The sequence below is a fragment of the Pan troglodytes genome, chromosome 19 (genome assembly GCF_028858775.2).
Source record: "Pan troglodytes isolate AG18354 chromosome 19, NHGRI_mPanTro3-v2.0_pri, whole genome shotgun sequence".
Classification (NCBI taxonomy): domain Eukaryota; kingdom Metazoa; phylum Chordata; class Mammalia; order Primates; family Hominidae; genus Pan; species Pan troglodytes.
The window spans coordinates 78,442,445-78,450,536 of record NC_072417.2 but is presented as its reverse complement, the minus strand read 5'-3'; the positions used below and the strand labels follow the sequence as shown (position 1 = coordinate 78,450,536).

General features: G+C 46.7%; 1 long non-coding RNA gene across 1 annotated transcript; it reads right to left on the bottom strand.

Annotated features, from left to right (window-relative positions):
- Positions 1-3,180: 3,180 nt before the first annotated feature.
- Positions 3,181-4,048, bottom strand: LOC134808947 (uncharacterized). Its single transcript, XR_010153226.1, has 3 exons — positions 3,875-4,048; positions 3,473-3,555; positions 3,181-3,200 (listed from the first exon to the last, which is right to left on the bottom strand). It is a non-coding gene; the product is annotated as an uncharacterized LOC134808947 (long non-coding RNA).
- Positions 4,049-8,092: the final 4,044 nt, after the last annotated feature.

The window sequence follows — 8,092 nt, the reverse complement described above, 5'->3', positions numbered from 1 at the left end:
TGACAAATCACCAGAGCTCACCAGAGGGTGGCTGCATCAACACCGTTTCTAGAGGAGGCACTCACAGATGTCAAAGTTGAAAACATGTCTCGGTGCAGTGGCTCATACCTGGAATCCCAGCACTCTGGGAGGCCAAGGTGGGAGGATCACTTGAGTACAGGAGTTTGAGACCAGCCTGGGCAACATTGCAAGACCCAATCTCTACTAAAAATTAAAAAAAATTAGCCAGGTGTGGTGGTATACGCCTGTGGCCCCAGCTACTCAGGAGGCTAAGGTGGGAGGATCGCTTGAGCCTGGGAGGCCAAGGCTGCAGTGAGCTATAATCGCAACACTCCAGCCTGGGCAATGGAGCAAGGCCCTGTCTCAAAAAAAAAAAAAAATGTTGAAAACATGACTCAGGCAAATATAGGGAACATGGGGGCTGGGGCCAGGACTAGGGTGAGGCAAGAGAGTAGGAAACCAGCAGGATGGTAACATTGGTCCCAGGAGTATATGACAGACTCATGTAGATGTAGCCATTGAAAGAGGGAGTACTGAAAATGGTTTTGCTAAATCAAATTCAAAACTGGTTTATGTCTTATACATAGGACAATGAAACTATAACCTTCGGGGCTATCTTTTTTTTTTTTTTTTTTGAGATGGAGTTGCACTCTTGTGGCCCAGGCTGGAGTGCAGTGGCACGATCTCGGCTCACTGCAGCCTCCGCTTCCCTGGCTTAAGCAATTCTCCTGCCTCAGCCTTCAGAGTAGCTAGGATCACAGGTGCCTGCCACCACGCCCGGCTAATTTTTTTGTATTTTTAGTAGAGTCGGGGTTTCGCAATGTTCGCCAGGCTTGTCTGGAACTCCTGGCCTCAGGTGATCCGCCTGCCTCGGCCTCCCAAAGTGGCTCACAGGCATGAGCCACCGTGCCCAGCCCGGGGCTATCTTTTCTATCAGACAGGAATTGTCTGCATCTCTACCAGACAAACATTATTTGCAATTTAGCAATTTCCTTTAAGTTAGCATCTAGAATCTGGGCCATAATCAGTAATAAGTACTAAGTCAAAGTGCCCATCCCTTCACATTGACGGACCCTCGGGTATTACCCAGATCCCCTCTTTGGGGTTCAGCCCTGTCCCCACAGCTGCTGGGAGTATCAGCTGCTGATATGGGTAGATGGCTTACAGCTCTGTTCTTACCTGGAAATCACCTGAGATGGAAGGAAACTTCCTCCCCCACGTGTATACCTTCCCTCCCTTACTTCTGGTTGGTCTTGAACAGGTGATACAAAGACTGGTGCTCTTGCCTTAATTTGCAACAACACCGATGGCCACCTGGGCTCCAGAGCTTTCCATGGGACAGGCTGAGGCCTCAGCAGCAGCCTCACTGCGGGTGAGCTTCTCCCTCACCCATGCCTCCCTTTCCACAAGAGTTCCTCCCCAGAGCAGCCCCAGTACACCCTGGTCTTGCACCTGCCTGTCTCAGAGTCGGTATCAAGGGAACCCAATCTAACACAGGACTTATTACACAATGCTAGGGTGGCTTTGGGGAAAGGGCATGAAGGTGTCTTTTTGCCTCATTTATGAGTTTTTAGATACTTTCTCTTAAGGAAGGTAGTAAACAAATCTGTGGAATGAACAGACAGGAGTGGGTGGAGAAGGCTCAGGGGAAACCCTCCCCCACACCTGGAAAAACAACTCTGGGTCCGCTGACAGAGGCCACAACCAGCCTGCAGACCCCACGAGGCGCTGGGAACACGAAGGCATGGCTCCCTGGCAGAGGTGAAAAATTTGACCGGATAGCAGTTGGTACTTAAGATCAAGTGAGTTTTTCCACCTTCAGGGAGGAGCTGGGGAAAGCGCGAGAAGGCGTGCTTAAATCCTCGGGGGGTTGTTTTCAGTTGAATAAAACAGTCTGATTGAAAAAAAACGGCAAGGCTGAGTGCAAAGCCAGTGCCCCCCGCCTCTGCTTGGAGCCCATCACCCCCCACCCCGCCGACCCCCAGGAGAGCCAATGCTAAGCTCACAGTAAATCGGTGAATTGGAAGAATCCAGGTTCTGCTCTGCCTCTTTCTTTCAGAGACAAAAATAAGGTTCTGGAAGGTGCAACTTAAAATAGACCTTTCATAAAAGATTCATTCCTGAGCAAGAATGTCACAAAAGCATGAAATGTGAAATAGGCTGCTATCTGAATTCCATTTGAAGTATTTGGTGGCAATTATTTTAAAAATTCCCCCACAAAAGTGCTTTTCAATCACAGGACAGCAAGTAAGAGAGATCAGGGCCAGATAATTTCTTCAATGGGGGAAAAACTAGTTTCAAGTTTTAGGTACTGATTTAAGGCATTTTGGAGAATATGCATGAGTATTAAATGGATTTAGTTTCTTTTTTTTTTAGAAAAAAGCCTACAGCCATTGCAGAAAAATGCCTGAAAAGCAGAGGCTCAAACAAGATGTAAATTACCTCCAAGAACAGCCTAATAAGCCATTAATAACCACCGAGTCACTCCCTGTGAACAATGTGTGCACCTAAGGACTGAGAACTATTGTATCCTCAGAACCTCTTGGGAGATTGGGGTTGGAGTGATCGTGGTTCGGTCAGTAGATCTGTCTGCATCTGGGGACTAGCTCCAGAGCTTGCTCTTTGATAGGAGATCCTGGGGATCCCCTCTGGAAATAGACTTGCTTTCTATCAACACTGCACTCACCTGCAAACAAATCTAGGTTGACAAAAGCAGCAATTTCTGGGCAGTCTCTCTGCTCCATCTGGTGTTTCTCACCTCATTTTTTTTTTTTTTCCTCCCCAGATCATTTTACCTCACTCACTAGCAAGGAGGAGGCAGTGTAGGTTCTTCTCTTTCCTTTTCCTTGGGTGCTTGGCATGGTGTCAATAGCACAAGTTAAAATTTTAGGCTCATAACAGCTTTGTGCAGAAGGGTCTCAATCTCCTTCCTTGCCTCTGTAGGGTCTGCTTGGGGTTTCATTCCACCTGGTGTCCTCACCCCAGGTCAGTTTCCAGGGGTGAATTTCAGATCCGTATGATTTCCCATAGGGTCCAGTTCTCCCCATCTAGAACAAAGGTCTGGAGTGGTAAATTTGAAGTGGGCTGGGTACAGTGGCTCACACCTGTAATTCCAGCACTTTGGGAAGCCAAGGTGGGTGGATCACTTGAGTTCAGGAGTTCGAGTCTAGTCTGCCGAACATGGCGAAACACCATCTCTACTAAAAATACAAAAAATTAGCCGGGCATTATGGGGTGTACCTGTAGTCCCAGCCACTCGGGAGGCTGAGGCATGAGAATTGCTTGAACCCAGGAGGCAGAGGTTGCAGTGAGCTGAGATTGCGTCACTGCGCTCCAGCTTGGGTGACAGAAGGAGACTCTGTCTCAAAAAGAGAAAACTGGCTTTGTCTTATATATGGCCCCTCTCCACACCCCTCCAGGCCAGAGAAAATAAAACAAAACCCCAAATGCTTGAAGCGGTTATGGCACTCACAATTCCCAACGGCCACTGGGTTTTCCTTCTGATCCTTCACGACTGATAACGTTAATTGCGCCTCTCATCCACAGGTGTGCTTTCTGGAGGGTTTGGAAGGAGTGGCGTGAATGCTGACAAGTCACTGGGGTTTGGTTCCAGCAACTCTTTTTAAGGTGAAAAGAGAACCAGTGTTAGGGTGGCCCCCAAGCAGAGATAGAGCCGAAGAGAGCGCAGGTGGCCCTGGGACAGGTGGGGTGGGAGGGGTTGTGCTGGCAGTGGGGCTGGGGCGGCAGCTCTTCAGGGACAGGACCTGGGCTCAGCTAGAGGATGCCAAGGCCGGTGCCAAGGAGTGAGGAAGGAGCAGAGAGGAGCCTGGCAAGGCGTTCACATCCCCGTTAAAGCCAGAGGGACCAAGCTTGCCTTGAATGGAGCTGGGCACCGCAGGGCAGAGGACGCTCAGTTTCCACTGCATGTCTCCTTCTGGGAATGAGGTTTCTGACAATAAAGGACCACCCTCGCAGTGGCGCTGCACTCTAGACAGGAGTCCTCATAGAATCCCAAACTCTCAGGGACGGTGATCAACTTATCCTGGTTGAGCCAGCACATTCTGGGTTTTAGCACTGAAAGTCCCACCTCCCTGAAACCCCCTCGGTCCTGGTGAGCCGCTTGCTCACCCTATGATCAGGTGTCCCCACCCCACTCCCCACCCCAGGAAGGAGCTGCAGAAGCAGGTGTGTCACAGAGCAGAATTATAGGAGCCCAAACTTACCTTTGCAACATCTAGAGCGGGTGGAGTTGGGCATTTTATCACAGAACACAGCTGTGCCCTCATTTATAAGCGAGAGAGGGAAGAGAAAGAAAAATCCCATGTTGTTCTTTGGAATCCAGTGCCAAGTTTCTAGTCCTAAACACACACATGGTGTCCATGCAATGTAGGTGCATTTTTTGTTCAAACACCTGTTAGGCAATGTTGGGTGGTAAAAACAATACCTCTTCATTAGGCCCTGAGCACCTACTGTGTGCAAGCCACTGTTGCAGGTGCCTGTCATACAGGAACACATTTAATTATCAAAACAATTCCATGAGATGAATAAGATGTTCTGTTTTCAGCTGAGAAACTCAGAGAAGTGAAGACATTTGCCCTGGTAGCAAGTGGCAGAGCTATAAATAGAGGCAAAAGCAAAAAATAGAGGTGGAGGTGCTGTAGAGACACAGAGAAGCGCGTGGAATGATTGCTATGTAGGGTGAGTGGGGCGCTCCTGCTGGCACGTGGGCTGGGTGGGGGTAGTGGGGTACAATCATTTCATTTATTTAACAAATACTTACATAGTGCTTAACTTGTTAGGTACTGCCCTAAGATGATGAACCATTCTAAACTCATTTGATTCCCATAATCAACATTCATGTAGACGATCTTTTATGCCGTAAACAAGGGCTTCTCAACTGAAAGCAATTTTGCACCCCAGGGGACATGTGACAAAGTCTGGAGACAGTTTTGGATTGTCACAATGTGTGGGAGAGTGGGGGAGGTGGTACTGGCCTCTCTGGGCAGAGGGCAGGGACACTGCTAAACATTCTTCAGTGCACAGGACAGCTCCCACAATAAAGCGTGATCCAGCCCAAAAGTCAGTAGCGCTGGGGTTCGGAATGTCTGTTGTAACTAATGGGAATGACTGGGGCTCTGGGAGGTGCAACCTGAAAATGGTCAGTGTCCATGGCCCCTTCCCTTCTCCAGAATAAACCTGGAGTGGTTTTTCTATTGGTTTACTTCTTGCTGTCTTTTCTAGGGTTCACCCCAGAGTTTAAGATCGACTTTTTAGTTGCTGTGCAAGCAGCTGCCGTTCTCTGGCAATGCCACCCGGCTTTGTTCTGGTCTGTTAAGACAGTGAGCTGGATTTTACAGTTATTGCCCTTGAAAGTCCCATAAATGGCATTCGCAGCCATTAGTGGGGCTGGGGGTTGCCAGATTGGTAAGTTTAACTTTGTGGGATGACTAACACTCCAATGCCCTCTAGGGTTCATCCAGCTGTTGAGTTGCCCAAGCCTTTGCCAGGTTGCAGAAAAGTTGGCCACGGACAAAATCAGAGTTCAAACAGGCGTGAGGTGGAACCTGAGCAGCACCTCTGAGCTTGTGTTGGCAGGCTCCTCACAGCAGGCTGGCATCTGCTCTGAGTGGGCAGGGAGGCCGCCTGGGGACCCCAGCCTCCATCCTTTCCTTCATCATGGACTGTTATTTTTAACTCCAGGAGATCTGAACTAGCTGATGTTAAAACTGAAACTTTCTCCTTAGGGAAGCTTAGCTGCCTAGGCCTGGAAGGGGTTTCAGAGGTCATGCCATCTGGTCTCGCTGCCCAATAGGATTCTCCCTAAGCAGCATCGGTTACATCATTTGCAGGGCCTAGCACAAAATGAAAACGTGAGGCCCCATATTGAAAAATTATTAAGAATTTCAAGACGGCATTTCAAGAGCAATTTTTCACTCTCTGAAGTATCAGAGCATGAAACCAAGCACACGGCCCTCTGAGTGTGAGGCCGTGTGTGACTGTACAGGTTGACACCCATGAAGCCAGCCTTAATGCCATGTTACCCTGTGGTCCCTGACAGTATGTACAGGCTTGCCCAGGATGGGCTTGGTTTACTCCTGTTATGCCAATGTAATTATTGGGTGCCCCTTCTACTCTCAACACTGTCCTGCTTTAGACAACAAATTATATTATGTGGTAACCTTATAATTACATGACAACCTTCTAGGTAATTTCCTCTCATCCTATCTATGTTGTAATGTCACACAATGTCCAGCCATTGCATCATTTTATGTAGGGGACCAAGTGATAATGACCTTTTTTTTTGTTTGCCATCATGGTTTACTGAACACACGTGCATGCACTAACTCACTTCATACTCACGGTGATATCAGAACAGGGGAGTATATATTTGCAGTTGAAGAAAGTGCAGCTTAGAGAGGGTAAATGGTGTCAAGTGGCTGGTGAGTAGCAGATCTAGGACCTAAGCCACGGTAGTATACGATTTCCCGCTGGAGTGATCAGCGGCCCCAGTTTGCCTGGGAGTGATGAGGTTCTCTGGGCATGGGACTTTTTAGTTTCAAAACTGGATAAGTCTTGGGCAAGCTTGGACAAACTAGTTACCTGATTCCAAGTCCACCCCATCTTGCAGCTTTCATGAATCATTTTGAATAACTTTATATTAAACATTTTATGAGAATTCTAAGGTTGGACTTCCCTTTAGTATTCAGAGGATTCTGTCATGACTGGCAGGTGGAGTATAAAGGCAAGATGTTCAAATCCGTAATGATTCCTAGAAAATGTTTTACTGTATACCCTCCTGCACTTTGGACTCTGTGTGTGTGTGTGTGTGTGTGTGTGTTGTGTATGCACATAAAATGCATTTTTGGAGTCCTGCTTGGTAATAGTTTTTCATTTGTAGCAGAAGTCAGTAAACATTAACATTAAAGAACCAGATAGTAAATATTCTTTGCTTTGCAGGCCATAAGGCCTCTGTTGCAACTTCTCAACCTTGCTGCTATAGTACAAAACCAATATGAAGAGAAATGGATGTGTCTGTGTTCCAATAAAATTTTATTTACAAAAATAGTTGGCAGGCCAGATTTGCCTGGCAACCCATAGTTTTCCAGTCCTTGGTCTGTAGCATTTATATTATAGAAATAATATAATTTATATTATATTGTATTATAAATTATAATATTTATAATGCTCATGGCCGGCAGGCATGAGCCACTGCGCCTGGCCTGAGGCTGGTTAATTTATAAAGAACAGAAATTTACTTTCTCTCAGTTTTAGAGGCTGGGGAGTCCAAGATGAAGGCTGGTGAGAGCCTGGTCTCTGTTTCTAAGATGGTACCGCGTTGCTGTATCCTCTGGAGGGAAGGAACACTGTATCCTCATGTGGGGAAGGTGGAGGGCAAGAGAGCTGACTGCTATGTAAAGCTTCTTTTATAAGGGTCTTAATTTCATTCACGAGCGAGAGACCCTCAAGACCTAATCACCTCTTAAAGGCTCATACCTGTTAACGCTAGCATACTTGCCATTGATTTTTAACACCAGAATTTTGGAGGGGACGCATTGAAACTGTAGCCTGTAGGCCATCAGAAACATCCAAAATGATTTGTTAACAGATGCAAAACGGGTTACTATCTCCACGGCCATAAAATGTTACATTTGGAATCATATTTTCTGCAGGGTGGACAACAATTAGCAACAATTAGGGCAAAATTCATTTGTATTTCTATGAATAAGATTGATTTGAATGACTGCCTTTTTTTTTTTCCAACTTGGAGAGTTGCAAAACAGCCTCATCAAAGACAATGCAAGGTGGAGACACCTATAGAATGAGATTACCTCAAAGGGCCCACTAGATGCCACACAGCATTCCATGCAAATGACATTCCATACCCCTTTGCTCATTTCAAAATCTTTCGTTATTGTCTCTGACACAACAGTAAAATTTTACCACATCATTTTTTTAATGGCTGTGTGGTACTCCATTGTACTGAACTACTCTATTTCTCAATATTTAAACAAAGCTACCATAAGCATACACATGGATACAGACATATTTGTGCACATTCCACATCCCCCCTCCCCACCAAATCCCTAGAACT